This window comes from Neofelis nebulosa, chromosome 1, assembly GCF_028018385.1.
Source record: "Neofelis nebulosa isolate mNeoNeb1 chromosome 1, mNeoNeb1.pri, whole genome shotgun sequence".
Classification (NCBI taxonomy): domain Eukaryota; kingdom Metazoa; phylum Chordata; class Mammalia; order Carnivora; family Felidae; genus Neofelis; species Neofelis nebulosa.
In genome coordinates, this window is record NC_080782.1 from 220,578,823 (window position 1) to 220,599,853 (window position 21,031).

General features: G+C 41.5%; 1 long non-coding RNA gene across 2 annotated transcripts in view; it reads right to left on the reverse strand.

Moving 5' to 3' along the window:
* The window catches only part of LOC131485659 (uncharacterized), a 248,521-nt gene that overhangs the window by 92,468 nt on the left and 135,022 nt on the right, over positions 1-21,031 (reverse strand). Inside the window, exon 3 of one of the 2 annotated variants that reach the window (XR_009248959.1) lies at positions 2,425-2,592. The exons of the other annotated variant lie outside the window; for it this stretch is intronic. This is a non-coding gene — a long non-coding RNA (uncharacterized LOC131485659). Of the gene's footprint in view, positions 1-2,424; positions 2,593-21,031 lie in introns of those variants that run through there. 2 annotated transcript variants of the gene reach the window in all.

Here is a 21,031-nt window from a genome sequence, read left to right on the forward strand (position 1 = left end):
CCGACTGCGCCACCCAGGCGCCCCGAACAAAGATTGTTAATGACAAATGACTCCAGAAAACAACAGCCAATCTTCTGCCTATTTCAGTCATCCATTCATTCCTTAAAAATTTTTTGAATGTCTTTCATGTGACTGACACTGTGAAAGTCACTTGGATATCAGAGATAAATGGGGCATGGTTTCTACTGTCAAGATGCTCAAGGCTTATTTTTTTAATTTTTTAAAATTTATGTATTTAAATTCAAGTTACTTAACACACAGGGTAGTATGGGCTTCGGGAGTAGCATTCAGTGGTTCATCACTTACATATAACCCAATGCTCATCCCAACAAGTGCCTTCTTTAATGCCCATCATCCATTTAGCCCATATCCATACCCATCTCTCCTCCAGCAACCCTCAGTTTATTCTCTGTATTTAAGAGTCTCTTATGGTTTGCGTCCCTCTAAGAAACAAAACTGATGAACACAGAGGAAGGGAAGGAAAAATAAGATGCTCAAGGCCTATTAGAGAGTAAGACTATTAAAGACAATTGTCCTTCAGTGTAATAAGAGCTACTGCAGAAGAATTCAGTGTTCCTGTGGGATTACACTGAATGATCATCTGACTAACAAGGTCAAGGAAGTATTATACAGAAGACACTTGAGCTTGATTAGTAGGATTTAGCCATTCCTAGAGGGAGAGAAGAGGAAGTGGGCATATCTGACTTGGGGGATAGCACCTGAAAAGGTCAAGAATTTATGGAGGCAATATACATGGACTTCAGGTGCATCTGAATGGTTGGGAATAGAAAGTGACAAAAAGTGAAAAGTGATGTGCCTAGAGAAACATTGGAAAGGGGACAGAGAAAACTCAGTTCCAGTCTTTCCAACTCCAAACACTGGTGCTTCTACCATACCAAGCTGTTCAGAGCAACTATATGAAAAGCCATACATGCCATACATTCTGTAGGAGGCTGGAGGAAGCAGAAGTCATGTTAGGTTGGCTCAATCATGGAAGGGTCTATAGAGTAAGAAGAAACTTCACTGCATCTGATTCATGTTGAACAGTTGGAAAGTGTCATGGTGTGCATGTTCCTGTGTCTTTTTTATCCTTTTCCGACTGGATCATTTCCAATAGCATATAATGGGCTCAAGGGATTACCATCTTAAGAAAACCTTCCTTGGGGAACCTGGGTTGGTTAAGTGTCCGACTTTGGCTCAGGTCATGATCTTGCAGTTCGTGGGCTCAAGCCCCACATTACAATCTATGCTAACAGCTCAGAGCCTGGAGCCTGCTTTTCATTCTCTCTCTCTCTCTCTCTCTCTCTCTCTGTCTCTCTCTCTCTGTCTCTCTTTGTTCCTCCTCCATTCATGCTGTCTCTGTCTCTCAAAAATAAATAAACATTTTAAAAATTTTTTTCAAGAAAATCTTCCTTGACCCCACATCCCACACCCCCTTCCACTCTACCTTATTTCCCTGCTGTTCTTCCTGTGTAATTTTTTGCAGGGCCTTTTACACCAGACAGTGTCCATGTCCTTACCTCTAGTTCTATCCTCAATGATTCTAGTCTGGCTTCCCACCATCAACCTGAAGAAGCATCTCTTATCAAGGTCATTGATGCTGCCATGGTTATCCCACTAGTCAATAACATTTGAAATAGTGACCACTCCTTCCTTCTTGACCAAATCTTCTGTCTTTCCTCCTTTGACATCCTATCCTGGTTTTCCTTCTATTTCCCCTTCTACTCTGTCAAACACCTTCCCTATGCATCCTCTAAATGTTGAAGACCTTAAGGCTCAATCTTTGGCTCATTTCTCCATTCTCTACTCTCTCTTCCTACATAATCTCAACAATCCTTCTGGAGTTAAATGTGTTATGCTATTGACTCTGAAACTTGTACCTCTAGCCTACGCTTTACTGAAATTGGAGGCAAATGTCTAAATTCTTACTTGATGTCTTCACCTGACTATCCCATAGGCAATTCAAATTAATATCTCCAAAACAGAATTCATCATCTCCCCACTTGTCCTCTACTTCTAGTCTTACCTATCCCTTTAGCTGTTCACCCAGGAAAATCATGGAGAGTAAGAAGGAACAAAGGAAGACAGGAAGCAACCAGTTTATAAAGGACCAATGATGGAAAAGATGAAATCTGGGATTAAAGATGGTATATTAGAGGGGCACCTGGCTGGCTCAATTGGTTAGGTGTCCAAGTTCAGCTCAGGTCATGACCTCACGGCTCCTGAGTTCAAGTCCTACTCTGGGCTCCATACTGATAGTGCAGAGCCTGCTTGGAATTCTCTCTGTCCCTCTCTCTCTGCCCCTTCCCCTTTCATGTGTGAATGCTCTCTCTCTCTCTCAAAATAAAAAGGCTATTTTTAAAAAGATTATATGTTAGATAGACTATCACCAGCTGCTTTAACAAATAAGTCGTAAAATTCTAGTGACTTAACACAAGAGAAGTTTATCGCATACTTATGGCACTGTCCAGGCATTTGCCAAGTGTCTTCACGTGGTAATTCAGGACATAGTCACCTTCTGCCTGGTGGCTCCACCATCCCCTTGGACCTCAGAGTTCTTTGAATCTTGTCAGAGGTCCTGAGAAGAAAGGGCTGAGAATGCACAATCATTTCTTAAAACCCCAGCTCAGAAGAGAAGCATATAACTTCTGCTCATATTCTATTTGGAGAAAACTAATCACACAATCCTGCTTTGATTCAAGGAGACTAGGAAGAGTAGTCTCCAGCTGGACAGTTGCCCACTGTGGAAAGGGAAGTACACATGTGTGGTGGTTAGCTAGCTGTCTCTGCTACAGCCAGATAACCCACGGAACCCAGAACTGGGGCTTATCTGAGGAAAAGTAAAGATCTAAGGAGAAATTACAAATACAGTGAAAAATAATTTTCATGTGAAGCAAGAAAAGAGTATTATATGAGGATAGAGAAGAGAATTGAGATGTTACGATACTATAAAATTTTTACGAGGGGATTTCTTATACCTTCCCTTGTAAGTTAACCTGAAGCTCCTGCTCTCTGGACTCCTACAAGCTATATTTCTTTAGGGTATGAAAAAGTACGATCTCTCCATGAGACTACCATGGAAGAAAAACTGAAAACTGGATTTCTACTAGCTCCTGCCAGTGTTTTTAAACGAATGAACACACAAATATGTTCTGACAGTTGCAAGAACAGGATAAATAATGAAGTAGATCCAGAAAAAGATATTGTCAGCTAATTGTTCTCCGCTACTTTCTTACGTTCCCTTGGATGTCTGTTACAAATGAAGTTTTTAGTAAATGTAGTTTTCAAGGTAGCCTGACATCTTACCTAGGAATTTGGCAGCCCTGTGTAATGAGCTGCCAGAGAATGGGATGGCAGGTAATGAAGAATTGAGTGCTCTAAACTCCCTTCCTCCTCTTTGACTTCATGTTCTAAGAAGTGGGTCATGAACAAGAAGAGAACTTTATTCAAGTGTCGTGACAGATCAGCTGCCAAAGTATATCCCTGGGTTGGAAGAGACAGAAAATCACAAAGTCCTGCAGGGCATGGGTCATAGAGGGAATATCAAGGTCACAGACAATAGCCAGATTGGCAGCCATAAGCCTTTCTCCTTCTGAGAAGTTTGGCTTTCCCACAGAATCAATGACCTGGGATACTGGCCACACCAGAATAGAGAACATAGACTGGAAAGAAATGGGTGGTGTCATGTCAGGTGGAGATCAGTAGAGTCCCAAACTATGAAATACAAGAGTCTAAATCCTCCTCAGGACAAATATTCAGGGGATAATATTCTAATATGATGTTCTGTAACTTGTTAGAAATGAAAAATAAACAGCTGGTGGCATTTTTCCATAAGTCAGGTGGCTATGGGACATGTTCTCACCCACTTAGTTGCCAAAAAGACTTCCAACTAGGTTGCCATGGAGACAACCTAGAAATCAAAGACATGACTTAAATTATTAAAATCTACTAATCCAAGAAGGAGAAACTCTGATTGAATAGGTTTTCACTGAGACTGGCAATACTTACATCAGGGAAAATGAAGAATTAAAATCTTTTTCTACATTGTTTATGAGCTGTGACACCAGGTTTATATCACTGTATTCACTATTAGTTTAGACATAGAGATTTTTATAGCACAGTAAATTCTTCTTTCAGTTTATCAATGTATATATGATTTATCATGTATATTAGTCTCACACATAACAAATGTGTTAATCAATGCCCCCCCAACAAATAATCTATGTTCTATCCCAGTTCAATGTCAGAAGATGGCATAAGAATACTTCATTGGTAGGAAAATCTGCCATTTGACTTGTGATGCTGGTGGCTTGTGAATTAAATACAGTCATGAACATAAAACAGCTTTTGCACAGAAGGCCACCCTGTTCAAAGTCTATCCCCCAGGAATCTAGAGAGCATCTGGATAGAATTCTAGCATTCTAGGGCTTAGGTATTCAGTGGCACTGAGATGAGTTAAAGGACAATGTCTACCACTAAACACCCTTGCTTAGGCCAAGTAGAAAACTTGATGTATTAGATAGATGGTACGAACTTGTATCTTCCCAAATCCCTCCTACTTAAAATTGCCCGCCTCACTAGTATAATAATCTCTGCCCTTCCTAACTACTCAACCAGAAAACATGATCTTAGAGTCATTCTTTTGCTTTAGACAGCAAATGTACAGTCAGTGTCTCCAGAGGAATAAGGAAACTCAAAGAAACCACTTTGGTTGTTGACAGAGAAGACAGACAACCACCAAACAGGTATTGTGGACCAAAGCAAATCCTTGTAAGACTCATCAAACAATAATGGGTGAACAAGAGGTTCTCCTTTCAGAGAGGAAAGGAAGGCAGAAGTGGCATGAAATTTAAGGAATACTTACCTCCTAGGTCTTCTCTCTTAGAAACAAAATGGCACCTTATATGAAGTGGAAATTAACTAAATTTACTAAAAATGAAGGGATTCCATTCCTCTAGCATCCAATTCCTCTTCCTGACAGTACCTGCCTCTTTCTCCTATCCTTTCCCCCATATCCCCTACCTACAGTTGTTTCTAACCACCACTGCAACAAACTATAGAAAAGAAAAAGATAATAAATAATGGAAACTGCCAATATCCATTCATCCTTTCCTCCTCACTTAGAGAATCCCAATTTTGTTTTTGGAGGCAATATGACCACTGAGAAATATTCATCTCCTCAGACTCTATTCCACTGTGGAACACCATGGAACATAGATCTGGCCAGTAAGATATAAGCGGAGTAGGGAAGCTCTTGTTTCCCTAGTAAAAGTATTTGTTGGAATAATCCTTCTCCTCCTGCCCTTTCTTTCCTCCTTTCTTCTAGAATGGAAATATGAAGCTGTATTGAGCAAAAGGTTAATAGAACTTTGTTATCATCTTATATCAGGAGTAGGAAAACCATGGCCCAGGGGTACTAGTGGGGGGCTAGAAGGTGCCTTGGTTTTTAAAGTTTCCCTTGAGGACCCAGCTTAGACTGCAGACTAATTTTTATGTAAAAACAATAAAGCTCTTTTGATGAAGACATTATGTCTGTTTTATGCCACTAAAAAGTAATGTTGTCCAATATGCCATGGCTGTTATTTGACAGTGTGAGAATTTCCATGAGCGGAGACACATTTAAATATCAGGGAATGATGGAAGAGATGCCCAAAGGTACATGTCTATACCAAATCAGGAGCTGTGGCTTAATGGCTTGGCAGGATTTTCAAGGATTTGGAAGGAACAAGGTTAGAAAATTGGTGGCTAGGAGGTCTAGGAAGGAGGTATGTAGACAGCTATTTTTGAATAGACACAGAATGTGAAAAATATTTTTGTCCCATGTGAATGATCTCAGAGGATTTTAACATACAGGTGGTTTGGACAGCCAATCCATAAAGAGTCATCAGCCTCTTTCTCCAGCCACCCCTGCCATTGCCCAACAAGCTCATGAACAAAATGGCCATGGCAGCAAGGATGGAGGTTATGCATGGGCTCAAAACCACAGGCTTCCACTTGCCAAGGCCAACCTGGCTTCAGCTACTGCTGAGTGCCCAATCTGCAAACAGCCAGCAACTATGTGAATGGATTCAGAAGCAGACCTTCCTACAGTCAAGCCTTGAGATGATTACAGCCCCAGCCAACAGCTTCACTGTAACTTCATGATAAACCCAGAGATAGAAACATCCAGCTGAGCTGCTTCCTACTTTCTGACACACAGAAACTCTGATATAATAAATGTTTATTATTTTAAGCTGCTAATCTTGAAGTAGTTTGTGACACAATAGTAGGTAACGTATATTTAGAGTGAAAAACACTGTGACCAGAGAGTCCCAGATAACCTAGATGTGATAGTGGTAAAGAACTCCAAGAGATATACTCAAGGCTTTTTTTAATTTTAGTTTTCTATCTTGGTACTTTTTTTTTAATTCTTACATTATGTGACAAATAGAAGCATGCCTTATGGCTAAAGTAGCTGATTTCCAAAAAATGAAATTTCTTTTTTATTATTTCCTCAGAAGATTCTATCTGGATATTGACAGCTTGGAGAAAGTTCCCCTTAAGTGCCATCTCTTTCACCTGTCAGCTGTCATCCAAAGCACCATGATGATGATAGGAACTTATAAAAATAAAAGAAAGAGTGGATGATCAGAGTCATAGAAACAGCTGTGTGATATCTCTGACGCAGTAATAGCCAAGAAAAATGAAAATTTATAATGGCTATGAGAGTTAAAATTGAGAATTCATAAAACCATGACAAAACCAGAATGAGTAGGAACATCTCAACTTCTAATTCTTTCTCACTCTGATTGATTTGCCCTTCCTGTAGAACAGAGTGCAGCCACCTCTGAGTGACCAATGGACTCTGACATGAAACCAAACCCGACTTCCACAGATCTTTTAATCAGGAATAATTTTTATTCATGTATCAGTCCCCAGCCAGCTGACACTCAAAGAGCAACCACAATCACTTTCAATGGATTTATTTCCAGGTATAAATCTATGTCTTTTTAATTGCATTTTTGTTGTTGTTGTTCAGAAAAAGATTAATTCCGTGACCTTGCAATATAATTTTCCTCTTTGATTTTCTAACAAAGAAAATAGGTCTTTGGAGAAATCATCACTATGGACAAGTTTCTTTTATCAGAAAGCTATTTATTCTCCTTTCTCTCCTATCTAGTAAAGATACGCATCTTGTACCTTAGCTCCAGAACTAGAGTCCTTATCTCAAGTCTGTAAGATTTAATCTATTTCATTTTCTACCTTAGGTCTGCAATTATTCACTACAAATCACTTGCAAATAACCTTTGGTTACTTTATCACTTCCGGATATCAAGAGATCACTGCAATTTTTACCTCAATATTATCCTATAGGAATTAAATTTTAAAACAATGTATGATCTTCACTGTGGCAGTTGTCACATCTCCTAAAAGAATGTGTTAAACTACCCATTGGCATGGTTTTCAGATCTAGGGAAACCAGTTGCTCGTGAGCTAAAATCAATTTGCCAAGTAATGAAACAATCATCCTTACCCATTTCCCTAGTTAGTATTTTCCATATTCAATGGAAATTCTGACCTCTTCTTTCTGTCTTCCTCTAAGCAAATGATTAAAGACAAAACACTGACCTTGGGTCTCTAAGACCCAGACTCTCCAAACTTCACCTAATGTCACCTGACCTTTTTCTATTTAAGATTGGTTGTAAGGCCCTACAATTACACAACCAGCAAAGGCAGACACAGCATTAATAATTAAGATAGGAAACCAAGCTAACAACATTGCTTCAAAGTTTGGGAAAATGTCTGAGATAGGAATCACAGGAGAGGGAAAGCACTCAAGAAATGTAATTTCTTACCATTTTATTTAGCTTATGCATATAAATACATGGTATATTCATTCCGAGTTTGTAGTAACAAATTACTCCAATGTTGGTGACATCAAACAACAGAAATTTATTCTTTCACAGCTATGGAGGCCAGAGGTCTGACATCAAGTTGTCTTGGAAGTTTGTGCAGGAGCATCCTTCCCTGCCTCTTCCTGCTTTTGATGGTTCAAGGCATTCCTTGGCCATCATTCCAATATCTGCCTCTGTGGCCCCACTGTCTCCTTCACTTTTCTGTATCTTCTATCTGTCTCAAATAACCCTCTTTGTCTTGCAATTGGATTTAGGGCCCATCTGGGTAATCTAGGATAATGATCTCCTAATATCAAGATCTTTAATTACATCTGCAAAGGTCCTTTTCTCAACTAAAGTAACATTTACAGGTTCCAGGAATTTGACATGATCATTTTTCAGATGCTCATACATGAGTATATGGATAAAGGTAGGGACATACACTCAGGGGAACCTATTTCTGTGCTGGTTGAAGAATGAGATATTGGATCAGTTGAGTACAACCACAGCAGGTTAGCATTTTTTGGTGTCTGCTTTGTGCTCGTCATGTGTGATTCTGTGAAAATACAGAAATTTTAAAACTTGGTTCAATTTTCAAACTGTTAGAATAGAATAAAATACACTTGATGCTAGAAACCTGCTAATGCACAGAAAAGAAAGAGCATGTGGGCACATGAGTTAGAAAGAACAGAGTTTAAATCCTGGCTGTACTGAACTCCAGTTGTATGATTATGGGTGAGTTAATTTGTTCATTATTTTTTTAAAAAATAAATAAATATTGTGGTTATAAGAGTAGTTTGGAGAGATGTATGGAGAGGGAAACTAACCACTGAAGTAGAGCCTTGCTATGGTCCATGGGAGAAAGGGGATTTAACGCCTACTCATTAGCACTCTTAGGTATGTTATACTTTCGACTTTATTACCACCTCACAATAATGCTAAGGCATAGCTGTGTAATCCGCAATATATAGGTGAGCAGAGAGGGTGAATAACTTGCCCAAAGTCTCACAGTTGTTGACCAATACAGCTGGAGTCCAAATGCATATCTTTCTGACCACAAAGTCCATTGAAATGAGAAAAATGATTAGGATGTGTTGACTAACCTTATTGTGCTAATCATTTTTGTAATATCTAATCATTAAAATGTGCACCTTAAACTTACACAATGTTTAATATCAATTATATCTCAACAAAACGGGGGAGGGAGAGAAATTGTAAAAGCGCTCTTTTGTGCATTCAATGGGAGTTGCATGCCCAGGTTATAGATAGAACATAATGCTTACTTGGATCAGGGAAGAGAGTAAAGAAAGGCACAAGGGCATTTAAAGCAGTGCAAAGACTTGAAAATCTAAATCAGTATCTAAAACTGGTTGGTGTCTACAATAAAGGATTAAATATGAGAGCTTGGGAAAAATAGGAAAAATAAATGGTAAGGCTTATAGATTGAAGCTCACTGTCTAAAATATCCTTTCTGGTATTTATTCAGATGTCACCTGTGACATGTTGGCCATGTTCAATGCATAGTGAGAGGTCCTGAGACGTGTAAGAAAATAGGTAAGTCACAGCTCTTGCCCTCAAGAAGCAACCGAAAATATACTAGGTCAGTCATCTGGAGGTTTGGCCATGCGGCAAGAGGAATCCAGGCTAGCATCAAATTAGGAACTTCCCAGTTATCTCCTATCTCAAGTCTGAATATCTAGAATAGAGGGGTCCTAAATGTAGCCACAGATTTTGTATATTGTTCCCATTCCATAGGATCTTCCCACCTCAACCACAACCTGCTGCCCAGGCTTTCTGCTAACTCTACCTCCACCCCACCTCCAGCCACCTACCACATTCTGAAGGGAGGAACTGGAACAGTCGTCCTGAATTCTAACCACTGAGCTAGGCGACCTCACATACTTGCCTAGTTCTTACCAGTCCCCTTGGGAGTTGTAACCAGTTACTGGTTCTTCTCACATGAAGGCCAGACCCAAATATCATTCAAGATGCCAGTGCCTTTGCCCTTTTGTGATTCAGGCCAGTTCTCTGGGTAGTAACACCAGCCTGGATTTGACTGAAGGTTTTTCACATTTGTTCAGACTTCGCTGCAAGGGACAGGGTACCTGCCACTTCTGTCCTGATAACTTTTTCTATTCCCATCCATCTGGCCCTCTCACAGCATATGCCTAGCAGCACTGAATGGAGGTGTTTGTCAAGTGACTGAGATGCACAGGGAGCTGTATAACAAATGAAGTAAATTAACAAGGAGCTACCCAAAGGACGAATGAAATGAGCAGGGTAGTGTATAACAAACGAGTGAAAAGACCAGGGAAGGGAAAGTTTGGAGGTCTCAGTGAGGGTGGAGAGCTAACACAGGCAGAGGCAGGTACATGGGCTGTGGCAGAATAACAGAATCACTGAATTTAGAGGGTTCTATTTCCTTACATGCCTGTCTTCACATTAGTGAGTCAACTTCTTTCATGTATTTGAAGAAATTTTTTTGTCATATTATTCTCAGGTCACCTAAAATAGAGGTGGGGTCAGCACTCAAAAAAACAAAGTACTCCTGTGATTTAAAAACAAGCTATTTCCCAGGAAGAGATGGATGAGTTAAACTGTTCTATACATGTTCTGCTCAACCATATCAATTTCTTGGGTGGGTTGTTTTCCTAACAATTGTAGAGAAAGTGACCCCAAGATTCCCAGAATCAATCATGGCTAATCTCAATAGTGTGTTATTCCAGGAAATGCTCTGATCTAACAAAGGTTTCTTTCAAATGACGCCTCGATTGCCTAAAATTTATACCTACCCAATGCCCTGGTACCTTCTGTGATTCTGAGTCAGTGATAATTTTCTTGAGTTTTCTAAGCTTTATTATTAACAGAGCCAAATCCAAAGAGGAGGCAAAACAGGTTAAGGGGACATCTCTCCTCTCATAATTCAAAGAGTGTCAGTATAAATCACCCAGATGATGACAGATAATTACAAAACAGTATTTATAGCTAATGCCTAAGTATTCAATCCAGTTTATGGATTAGACTCTCCTGCCCCATTACTTTACCTATTTTCTTTCCATCTCAGTGCTTCCCATCATCACCAAATATTAGATTAGCAAGAAACAAAAATAAAACTCAAACTAGTCTGTGAAGAACCTAGGATCTCAAAGATGGTTGGTAAGGATTAAAGCAATTGACATTTTTGGATTAGCATAAATTTCTACCATCCATGCTTTCCCTGTGTTCACCTGTGTTTACTAGCATAGTAATCCTTTCAGATTCTCCACAAAGTAAATACTTATACCTAAGGCTCTTCTCCGCATCTAGGGTGAGGCCATGGTGAAATGACATGACTTGGTATGAAAAAAGACAGTTGTGCTAATTTCACATGAAAGTCAGAGGAACAAGAATGGATCTGTGCCTTGCAACTCCCACAGCCCACAGACTGCATAAAAACCACACCCAAAATGTACACCCATCCCAATGCTGAAATGCCCTGAAAGCTTCAATCAAGAGACCTTTCCTGGAACAGATCTAGGAAAGGTTACCCATGGTGGGCCTACATTCTCCCTCTTTCTTAGGAAGGACAGCACATTTATTCCAAACAAATTTAAGAGATTTCATCTTTCCTGTTTCTTTCTTTGGCATTTTCCAGGCAAGTAGATCTGAGGGTGAACTTTAAAGTGTGATTCGATTACAGGATTTTTATACTGGTTGTGAGGCATTGCTTCCCTCAGTTACCCTCTGTCCTCTTGAGTCTGCAGAGTGGTGATTTGAACCTGACTCACTTGCTCTGCAGGGGAGGATAAAAATGATGGTCATAGTAATGCCTTTTGGCATTTACCAAGAATTTGCCATCCACAAGGCACTGTACCACGTTCTCTGTGGTTTATTTTATGAGCTGATTACTATAAGGCACAACCAGGAAACGGCTCTATTTTTCTCCTGTTACTGGCATGCTACATCAAAGCTTACTGTGCCCCCCCAGACAACATCTCAGGCAGTTCCCACCACTTTAATGCAATTTGAGACTCACTCCCAGGTATTAAAAAATTCAGTAGTATCATATAAAAACAGCAATATCATATCTTATTTACAATTTCTTCCTTGCTTCCTAATTCAGTTCTGGTCCATGGGCCAAACACATGCCATAGGTACATGATCTAGTCTCTCACACCGTTTCCACCTTTCACTTTCCATCTTTGCCCTCTTCCATACTCAGGGAGGCAGGGAGGTGGGGACGATGAAGGGGAGCAAAATACAGAAAATCCCCCTGAGATCACTGTAGCCAGACGTCAAGCCTTCAAGTTATATAGGGGCCTGTCCTTCAGAGCCTCCCTGACAGACGTGTTGAATTTGGCACTGACCGGTTCTCTGACCTGGGCCCTGGGCTCTCTGAACAGCCTCTTCTAGTCCCCCCACCAATCTCCTATTCTCAGCAGTCCAACCTTGGCCTCTAATTGCTGCTGTCTCCCTCCCCCTTGCAGGTGCCCTTTTGGGGGAAGATCCCTTCAAGATGGCTGGTAGCCTGTTTACCTCTACTGGTGATGATGATGGGAACTCAAACGTCATTATAGATTGGCCCAGATGCAGTGCTCCCCTGCCCCTCTTCTCTACCTCTGAGGGCTGTTCCAGACAGCCTACCCACTTCATAACTCTCTATGAAGGAGGCAGGCATCAATCTTACTCTCCAATCCCAGGGACACGTGAAGTTTCCCACACCTCTCTCTCTCTCTCTATGCCCCATCCCAAAAGTAAACTACCCACCAGGCCTCTGCCAGGATTGAGAGACCAGCACTCCCTTCTGTAAGACTGCTAGTCTCTACAGAGGTCCTCTTGGAAAGGAGTTGTGGGGCGGGCGGGGGGGGGGGGGTGTAGTGTTTGGAACAACCCGGAATAAAAGCCAAAGAGTTTTCCATTAATATGGATTTCTTTCAATAAAATCCTTTCAAATGTCTTTTCTTTTTTTATAAGCAAAAACAGATGAAACAGATTGTTACTTGCTGATCATATTCATCATCTCTTAGTAAGACTGCCCTAGATGTGTCTCTCCCTTGTCTTTAGAATGTAAAACTTCACATTCCATATCATGTTCTATTATACATATCCAACACAGGTGCCCACTTCCCTTTATTGCTCATATTCCAGGTCTCATTAACACATGGAGACAAGCATACAGCTTTACACAGCTCTAAGTGGTCACTCAGGAGCAGTCTTTAGCATCAAGGATTCATACCCCATCCCTCCCAGCTTCCCCTGGGCAATTACTCACAGTCCTGATGTCCACACATGGAAATCCCAACTCTATCTACCCATAGGATGAAGCTTCCTCTTTAAGATACAAAGGAGATGGGGCACAAGATTCCCTTTTCTCTTTACCACCTGTCTTTCATATCCCCAGAAAGCCATAACAGGCTGTACATACATGAATTTCTTCACTAAACCAATTTTTAAAGGGAATTATAACTTGGGAGAAGGAGAGATTAATTGTAACTATTCCCAGAGTCTAGAGGAAAAGTCCCCAAGAAAATCAGCCCTTCACAAGAAGATCATTCATAGATGCTCCCCCCAGATTCTAACCTGGTTGCCCTACCTGGAGGGTCCTGATTTCCTCTCTCTGTAATCACTTATTTTTATAAGTTTCCAACCATGAATTCCATTCACCTCTCAATAAAACTACCCCTATCCACAGAGAGGAATATAACTTCCTGGATCTTACCTAATAAAAATATGTGTTTTTAAAGTGCTTATGTGTTTCATAAGTTTTATTATAAAATATTTCAAGCAATGATAACACTATAAAGTACCCTATTCCAAGTATCCATGCATCCTCTACTCAGCTTTATCAAATATTATCATTTTGCTATATTTGCTTCAGATTCTTTTTCTTAAAAATAAACATTTTACAAGTGTGGCTGAATCTCTACCACTCCACCACCCCAAATCCTGCACCCATTCCATATTCTATCCCCAACCCCACCGTGACAAGATGCTCTACAGGATATTATGTTCTGCCTCATATTTTTCCTTAGGCTTCAATCAATCAGGCTATACTATCCTATGGTTTGATTTCCATGATATCAGCAGGATTTCCATGCTTCTCAAAACAATCTGGAGAGGATGGAATCCCCTCAAGATGCCACTGTATAAAGTGGACACAGGGTCTTTCAGGCTGGGTTTCCCTTGTGATTTCCCATTCATTTATTCATTTATCAATAAGTGTATGTGCCAGGCACAGTTCTATAGTCTGGGAACACAATAATGAACAAGACTGGCAAAACCACCACACCTAAAGAACTTGCATTCCTATGCAGGAAGAGAGACAATAAAAACGTAAATCAAGGATCATGGGGCACCTGGGTAGCTCAGTAGGTTGAGCATCTGACTCTTGATTTCCACTCAGGTCATGATCTCACAACTCACGGGAAAAAGCCCCACAGTGGGCTCTGTGCTGACACCACAGAGCCTGCTTGGGATTCTCTCTTTCTCTGTCTCTCTCTGCCCTTCCCCCACTTTCTCTCCCTCCCTCAAATTAAATAAATAAACATTTAAATATATATATGTATATAAATGATGGGTGCCTGGGTGGCTCAGTCAGTTGAGCATCTGACTCTTGATTTTGGCTCAGGTCATGATCTCAGGGTCGTGGGATTGAGTCCCACACTGGGCTCCAAACAGAGTGTGGAGTTTGCTTAGGATCCTCTCTCTCTCTCTCTCTCTCTCTCTCTCTCTCTGCTTCTCTCCCCCGCTTGTGTGTTCTCTCTATATATAAAATAAAATGAAGTATAATAAAAGTAAAATAAAAAATATTTAAAAATATAATAAAATATATATGGTGTATATACATATACCAATAGATCAGATAACCATTACCAGATAATGGGTAAATGTTTAGTAGAAAAGGGGGAGAAAACCATGATTGTAGGATAGAGAGTTATGAGAAGCAAGAGGGGTCATTTAGCTAGGAGGGGTGGCCAGGTCCTCTCTCTTAGGAGATGACAATGGACCTGCCTAGGACTTAGATGATGAGGGAAAATCTGGAAGAGACATGTTCCAGGCAGAGAGGACCACGAATGTCAAGTCACAGATCCAGGATTGAATTGAGAATTCATCAAACAGAAGGACAACCTATTTTGCCTGGTATCTGGAGGGAGGAGAAGACAGGAGGCAGAGGAGCCCCCAGAGCCTGGGCAGCTTGTGAGATCAGGCACGTGCAGTCAGCGCAGGTGGGGTCAAGGCTGGGGTGATGGGAAGTAGCATCAAAACCTGGCTCAGAGTTGACATCTGCACTTGCTGCATCATAATTAGCAATATAGCCCCTCTGACCTTTGGACCCTGTTAGACACTGGTGGGCAGAATAGAGTCTGGCTCTTTTCCTGCTTGCCCCAGACCCTACAGAATCAAGAAGTGGGCCTTAATGTACCTTAATGGTACCTTTCAATAGTTTTCTCAAGAGGCTCCAATAAATGGCTCATTCTAAGAGCCCTATTATATTCTTCCCAGAAGTCTTGACTCTAATTAGTCTGGGAGAAGAGGAACAGGATGGCCTGTCTTCTCAATATATAAGCATTCCTGCATCTAATCCCCCCGCAACCCAGTGACGAGGGTATCACAACCCTGTTTTTCAGGCAAGCCATCTGAAGTTCAGAAAGTTTCATCAGCTCCTCAGAGGGGCACACAGCCACACCCAAAATCAAACACACTACTGTTTCAGTGAAACATGAATATATACACTAGGTAAGATAAAGATCATAGGTACCAACATGTCAGTTCTGGTCAAGTTTTACTACCAAATAATTACTTTTTAAAAAATCTCTTTGTTTCAATGCTTTTGGATGCAAGGGATTATGAACCTATGCTTGGGTGACCCTAATGTGCTCATCGGTTAAGTGGGAAACAAAACTATCCTGACCGGGTCACAGATTTCCTGGGAAAAACAAAGGTAACAAGAGCCATCACTGAATACTTCCTATATAGTAAGCACTGTTCTAAGTCCGTCTAAACTCTCACAACCCTAGCAAGCAGGTAGGTACTTTTACTATTCCCTTCCAGCAAAGGAAATGAAGCACAAAAAAAGGTTAAGTAACCTGCAGAGCCAAGATTTGAAAGTAGACAGTCAGTCACCAGAGACTGGAGTGCATAAGCCGCTGCCCTGCACCACCTCATGGAAATGTGGACTCTGAAAAGAAGCCTAGACTTAGAAGCAACACGATGCAAGGCAGTAAGTGAAAAAGAAATTGCACCTGTCACTCCACAAAAAAGATGTTCCCGCTGCAACCCACAAGCAGGGCGTGAAGGTTCCCAGTGGAATGAGGGACTGACAGCCTATCAGCCAGAGGTCAGACCACATCTGTGACACAGCGAACTTTCAAATGGCCAGATCTCTGGCCACCAAGCCCATGTGTGACCTCCTGGCACGAGCTACTTCAGAAAGACCCATGATGTCTCGTCTGGTGAGAAAGGGAAAGGGCTCTGTGACACAGGAATACAAAAAAGTGGCATTCATTCACAGGCTGAACTACTGTTAGAATCACATCCATAGCAGGGAGATATTGCCACAAAAGTACAGAAATTGACATTTGCTCATGACCATGTCCAGCTTTCTCCCTATTGAAAAAATAAGTACAGGAGAAGACAGAGGCCTCTGGGGAGATAAAATGTCTCCCTTCCTGCTTATTTCACTTTTAGGTTTCTTGCTATAGGAATAGGGAGTGAGGGTTGCCACAGAAAGAGAGTCCTTGTCCTTCCAAACAAGCAGAAATCATGCTTTGCCTGGAAATTTATGAAGAAACACTTGCTTAGAATCTAGTCCTTATTCATGAGTTTTCATCATTACACAAGTAAAATATAATCACCATTTGTTGAACCCTGGCTAAGCTCTTTGCAGGCATTATGGTGGAGAGTCTCAGACTGTTGAAAGGTGGGCATTATTAACACCATTTTATAGAAAATAAACCAAGCTGTCCTTCAGTTGTGGGCAAGATGCTCAGTCTGCTGCTTTGCACGATTACCTCGCATTTCATGCGATGACACCAAAACCCTAAGGCACCTTTATCCCCGTGTGACAGGCATGCAGGCCAAGGCTCAGATATGGAAAGTAGCCATTTGTGATGTGCAAGACTTTGGAGGCACGTAGCCTGGTTTGAACGTACTGGCTAAATGGACACCTAAGTTCCTGAAATCTCCCCAAGCCTTATTTTTCTCCTCCATAAAATGGGCCAGGGCAGTTCCTAGGAGTGGAACATCTCAGACATCCACGATCACACAAGTGGCCTACATCTTAGTAAAATGCAGGCTCTGATTCAGGGGATCTGAAGCAGGTTCTAAAAGCTGAATTTCTCACAGGTTCCTAGTAATGCCCATGCAACTGATCTGCGGACCACATTTTGAGGAGAAAAGCTATATAGGGTTTTTAAGACTTAAATGAGATTTGATGCACATAAAGTTCTCAGCACAGGGGCACTTGGGTGATTCAGTTGGTTAGGTGACCAACTCTTGATTTCGGCTCAGATCATGATCTCATGGTTCATGAGTTCAAGCCCTGCATCAGGTCCTGCACTGCCAGTGTGGAGCCTGCTAAGGATTCTCTGTCTCCCTCTTTCTGCCCCTCCTGTGTGCTCACTGTCTCCCCCCCTCCCTCCCTTTCTCTCTCTCTCTCTCTCTCTCTCTCTCTCTCTCTCTCTCTCAAAAATAAATAGAAACTTTTAAAAATTAAAAAAAAAAGTTTCAGTGCAGTGCCTGGCACATAGTAAGCATTCAATAATTATTAGCTGATATTATTATTATCAGCTCTAAATTATTGGGTGGCTCAAAGCTAATGATTGGATATTCTATAAAGTCTTCTTTATAATGTTCTGGAAAGTTCTTGAAAGAACATGGTAACAGGTAGAGCAGTGTAGTGTAATGAAAAAGCATTGGAGTTAAGATAAAAAGATCTGGATTTGAATCCTGGTGTTACCCTTTGGGCAAGCTTGAAACCTCATAAGATCTTTTTATTTTTTTAACATTTATTTTTAAGACAGAGAAAGACAGAGCATGAGTGGGGGAGGGGCAGAGAGAGAGGGAGACATAGAATCTGAAGCAGGCTCCAGGCTCTGAGCTGTCAGCACAGAGCCCGACACGGGGCTCGAACCCATGAACTGTGAGATCATGACCTGAGCTAAAGTTGGTCACTTGACCAACTGAGCCACCCAGGCACCCCTATTTATTTTTATTCTTTTTAATGTTTATTTATTTTTGAGAGAGAGATAGATAGACACACACACACACACACACACACACACACAGCACAAGTGGGGGAAGGGCAGGGAGAGGGAGACACAGAATCTGAAGCAGGCTTCAGGCTCTGAGCTGTCAGCACAGAGCCCGATGCGGGGCTCGAACTCACAAACCGTGAAATCATGACCTGAGCCAAAGTTGGACACTTAACCAACTGAGCCACCCAGGCACCCCAGAAACCTCATAAGATCTTTTAAGATAATAATAGAACTAGTTGAGGGAACTGTTGTGAGAATCCAATGTAACAGCATCTGGGAAAGTTCTCGAAAGTAAGCCCTTCAGGTACTGTGTGTGGAAGGTAGAAGGTGGTCTGATTCTTTCTGTCCAAGTGTAAACATTTTCCAGCCACTAGCCCCACACCACCTCTCTCTAGGATGTCAAACTGCTGGTGTCTGTGATGTCAGGAGACACAGAGGGTAATGCAGACCAACCTTGACATCTGGTGGGAGAAACAGATACGAGCCATTTCACATGCTGCCTCTACTGTGCATGCATAAGGTCATGGAAGAGGAGGAGGAGAGCCTTTAGGAGCGAAAACTGCAGAGGAGAGATAAAAACCCTGGCCAGCTGACCCAACCCTCAGCCCACACTATATTCCCTGCACCATGCTTCCTCCTAAAAGTCACACTGAAATAGTTGGTCCATGCACGATGCTAACAAATACTGAAGGCAGTGAGGGGCTGGCCCCAGATCTGAGGTCTCACTCTCAGAGGGATAAGACCATGAGAGCTAGATTCAGGTTGGGGCCTGGGGAGAGCAACCCAAGAAGGCATCTGCCTGATTTCCATTTCGGTCTAAGGTAGAGGGAGGGAAAGGACAGGTACCCACATGCAAATGTCACTTGGCACCTTGAGAGCTGCCCTGTGGTCCATGTGGGACACTTGAGAATCAGAAGGAACAGCCCAATAGATTTCTCAAGGTTTATGGGATGGTTCCCAATGCTATCATTTGAAGGTCTTTCCATCAAACATGGCAGGCAACGTAGCAGAAAAGATAGGCCAAATTTACAAGTTAACAGTTTATAAAACTGTTAACAAAGAGTAGGCATCTATATGAAATTATATATTTGGTACTGTAACAAAATGGCTACCATCTTGAGCAAAACAATCAATATTAGAGTTGAAAATGTGAAACTGGGTTCAGATTCCAGCCTATATTGCTGGTTAATTACAGTAAAACCGAATGCTTAGCAGCATGACCTGGGGACCTGCAGACATTTGGAGGTGGGCAGCCCTCATGAGTCAGACGACAGGAGTCCAAATCCTGACTCAGTTTCTTTCTAGATGTGTGATCTTAGACAAGTTAATTAACCTTTCTGGGTCGTACTTCCCTTGCTCATAAAAATGAGGCTAACGATAGAACCTACCTCATAGGATGGTTGTTAGAATTAAGTGAGTTGATATCTGTAAAATGCTTAAAATAGTAAGTAGACAACAGTAAGCACCAAATAAACAAGCTCTTATTGTTTGACCTTAACAAATCAATTGACCTTTCTGAGTCACTTTTCCTCAGCTGTAACAGAATAACATGCTAACAGTGAAAACAAACAAGGTATGTGACATATTCTGAAAAAATAAAACAACTAGATAAGCTGTGAAATGATACAATTTTTAGTATTACAAAAGAGGTTTTTAATTTTGTGCCACATTTCTATTCGGTAAATGGGAGCCTCTGCGTGCATTGTCTCTGGAATGAATATTCTATGATTTCTCTAAATGTCTGACATCTCCTCCAGGGCCTCGACCTGCCAAGAGCTTTCGTTCTACCACATCCAGAGATCATTGGGAGGAGGAATCAATTAATACAAATTTGAAAAGAATACGAACTCTAAGTTAACCCACCTCTTGGAGCAGGAACCAATCTGTGACAAAATAAGTCCCTCCCAAAGGTGTAACCCCCTATTTTAAACAAATTTTCTTTGTCCTCTACACAAGTCCAAATCCTTGACAGGCACAAGATATCAGACTGAGGGAGCTACTGAGCTCATGCTTTGGATCCACACTAGACTTTGAAGTCACCGATTTAATGAGGGAGTGATTCTGACTGGGCCGAGTTCTATGTACACAGCGTCCTTGATACAGAAAGGTGATCCTGCCGACCCACTGTGGGCAGAGAGCTTATTCTCGTACAAGGGATGGATTTATACCACTTCCTGCACACTGGGGACCACCCCACCCAAGTGACCAAATAATACAGGTCTACAAAAACACCAAGAAACAGTCTGGGGTCCTCAGTTCTTCCCCAAGAAGGAAGCAGTGTTTTATCATCTAATCCAAAGTGACACCCAGTCCTCCTGCCCTATGCTGTTGGTCACACAAACCAACCCTGGTACAACGTGGGGACTAAGGACATGATGGTGTGAACACCAGGAACTGGGGACCATTGGGGGCCACCTTGGAGACCTGATAGGGTTACTGGCAAAATCAGTAAGTTCTTAACTGTAAAGGTCCTAGAACAGTATCAGTACTCAGTGTAAGGACTCAGTAAAATGTTAGCTATCACCATCGTGGTGGTGGTGGTGCTGTTGTTGACAGCATTAAGGGTTCAGTTGGTGACTGTGAAATGTCGACAGCAGCCAAATCGCTCAGAAAATCAGCTCCACCCCTGACCTCATTAACAACTTAATCTAACCAGTCTACATACACGATTTTCTCTGCAACTTGCCCCTCAGTTTCTTTGCTTTTCAAGTGTGTTCCAAGTATCAAATGCAGCACACAAACCTTAAAAGGAAGTCTCCTCCTCCCCTGATCATTTGAGAGATTTATAGATGGACATATCAGAATACCCAAAAGAACTCTTTAGGAGTTTTGATTCTTTCACATAATAAGAAACCTGAATAAAGGTGGTGCCAAGGTTGGCTCAGGGATTCAATGTGTCATCAAGGATTCAGGACTTCTCCA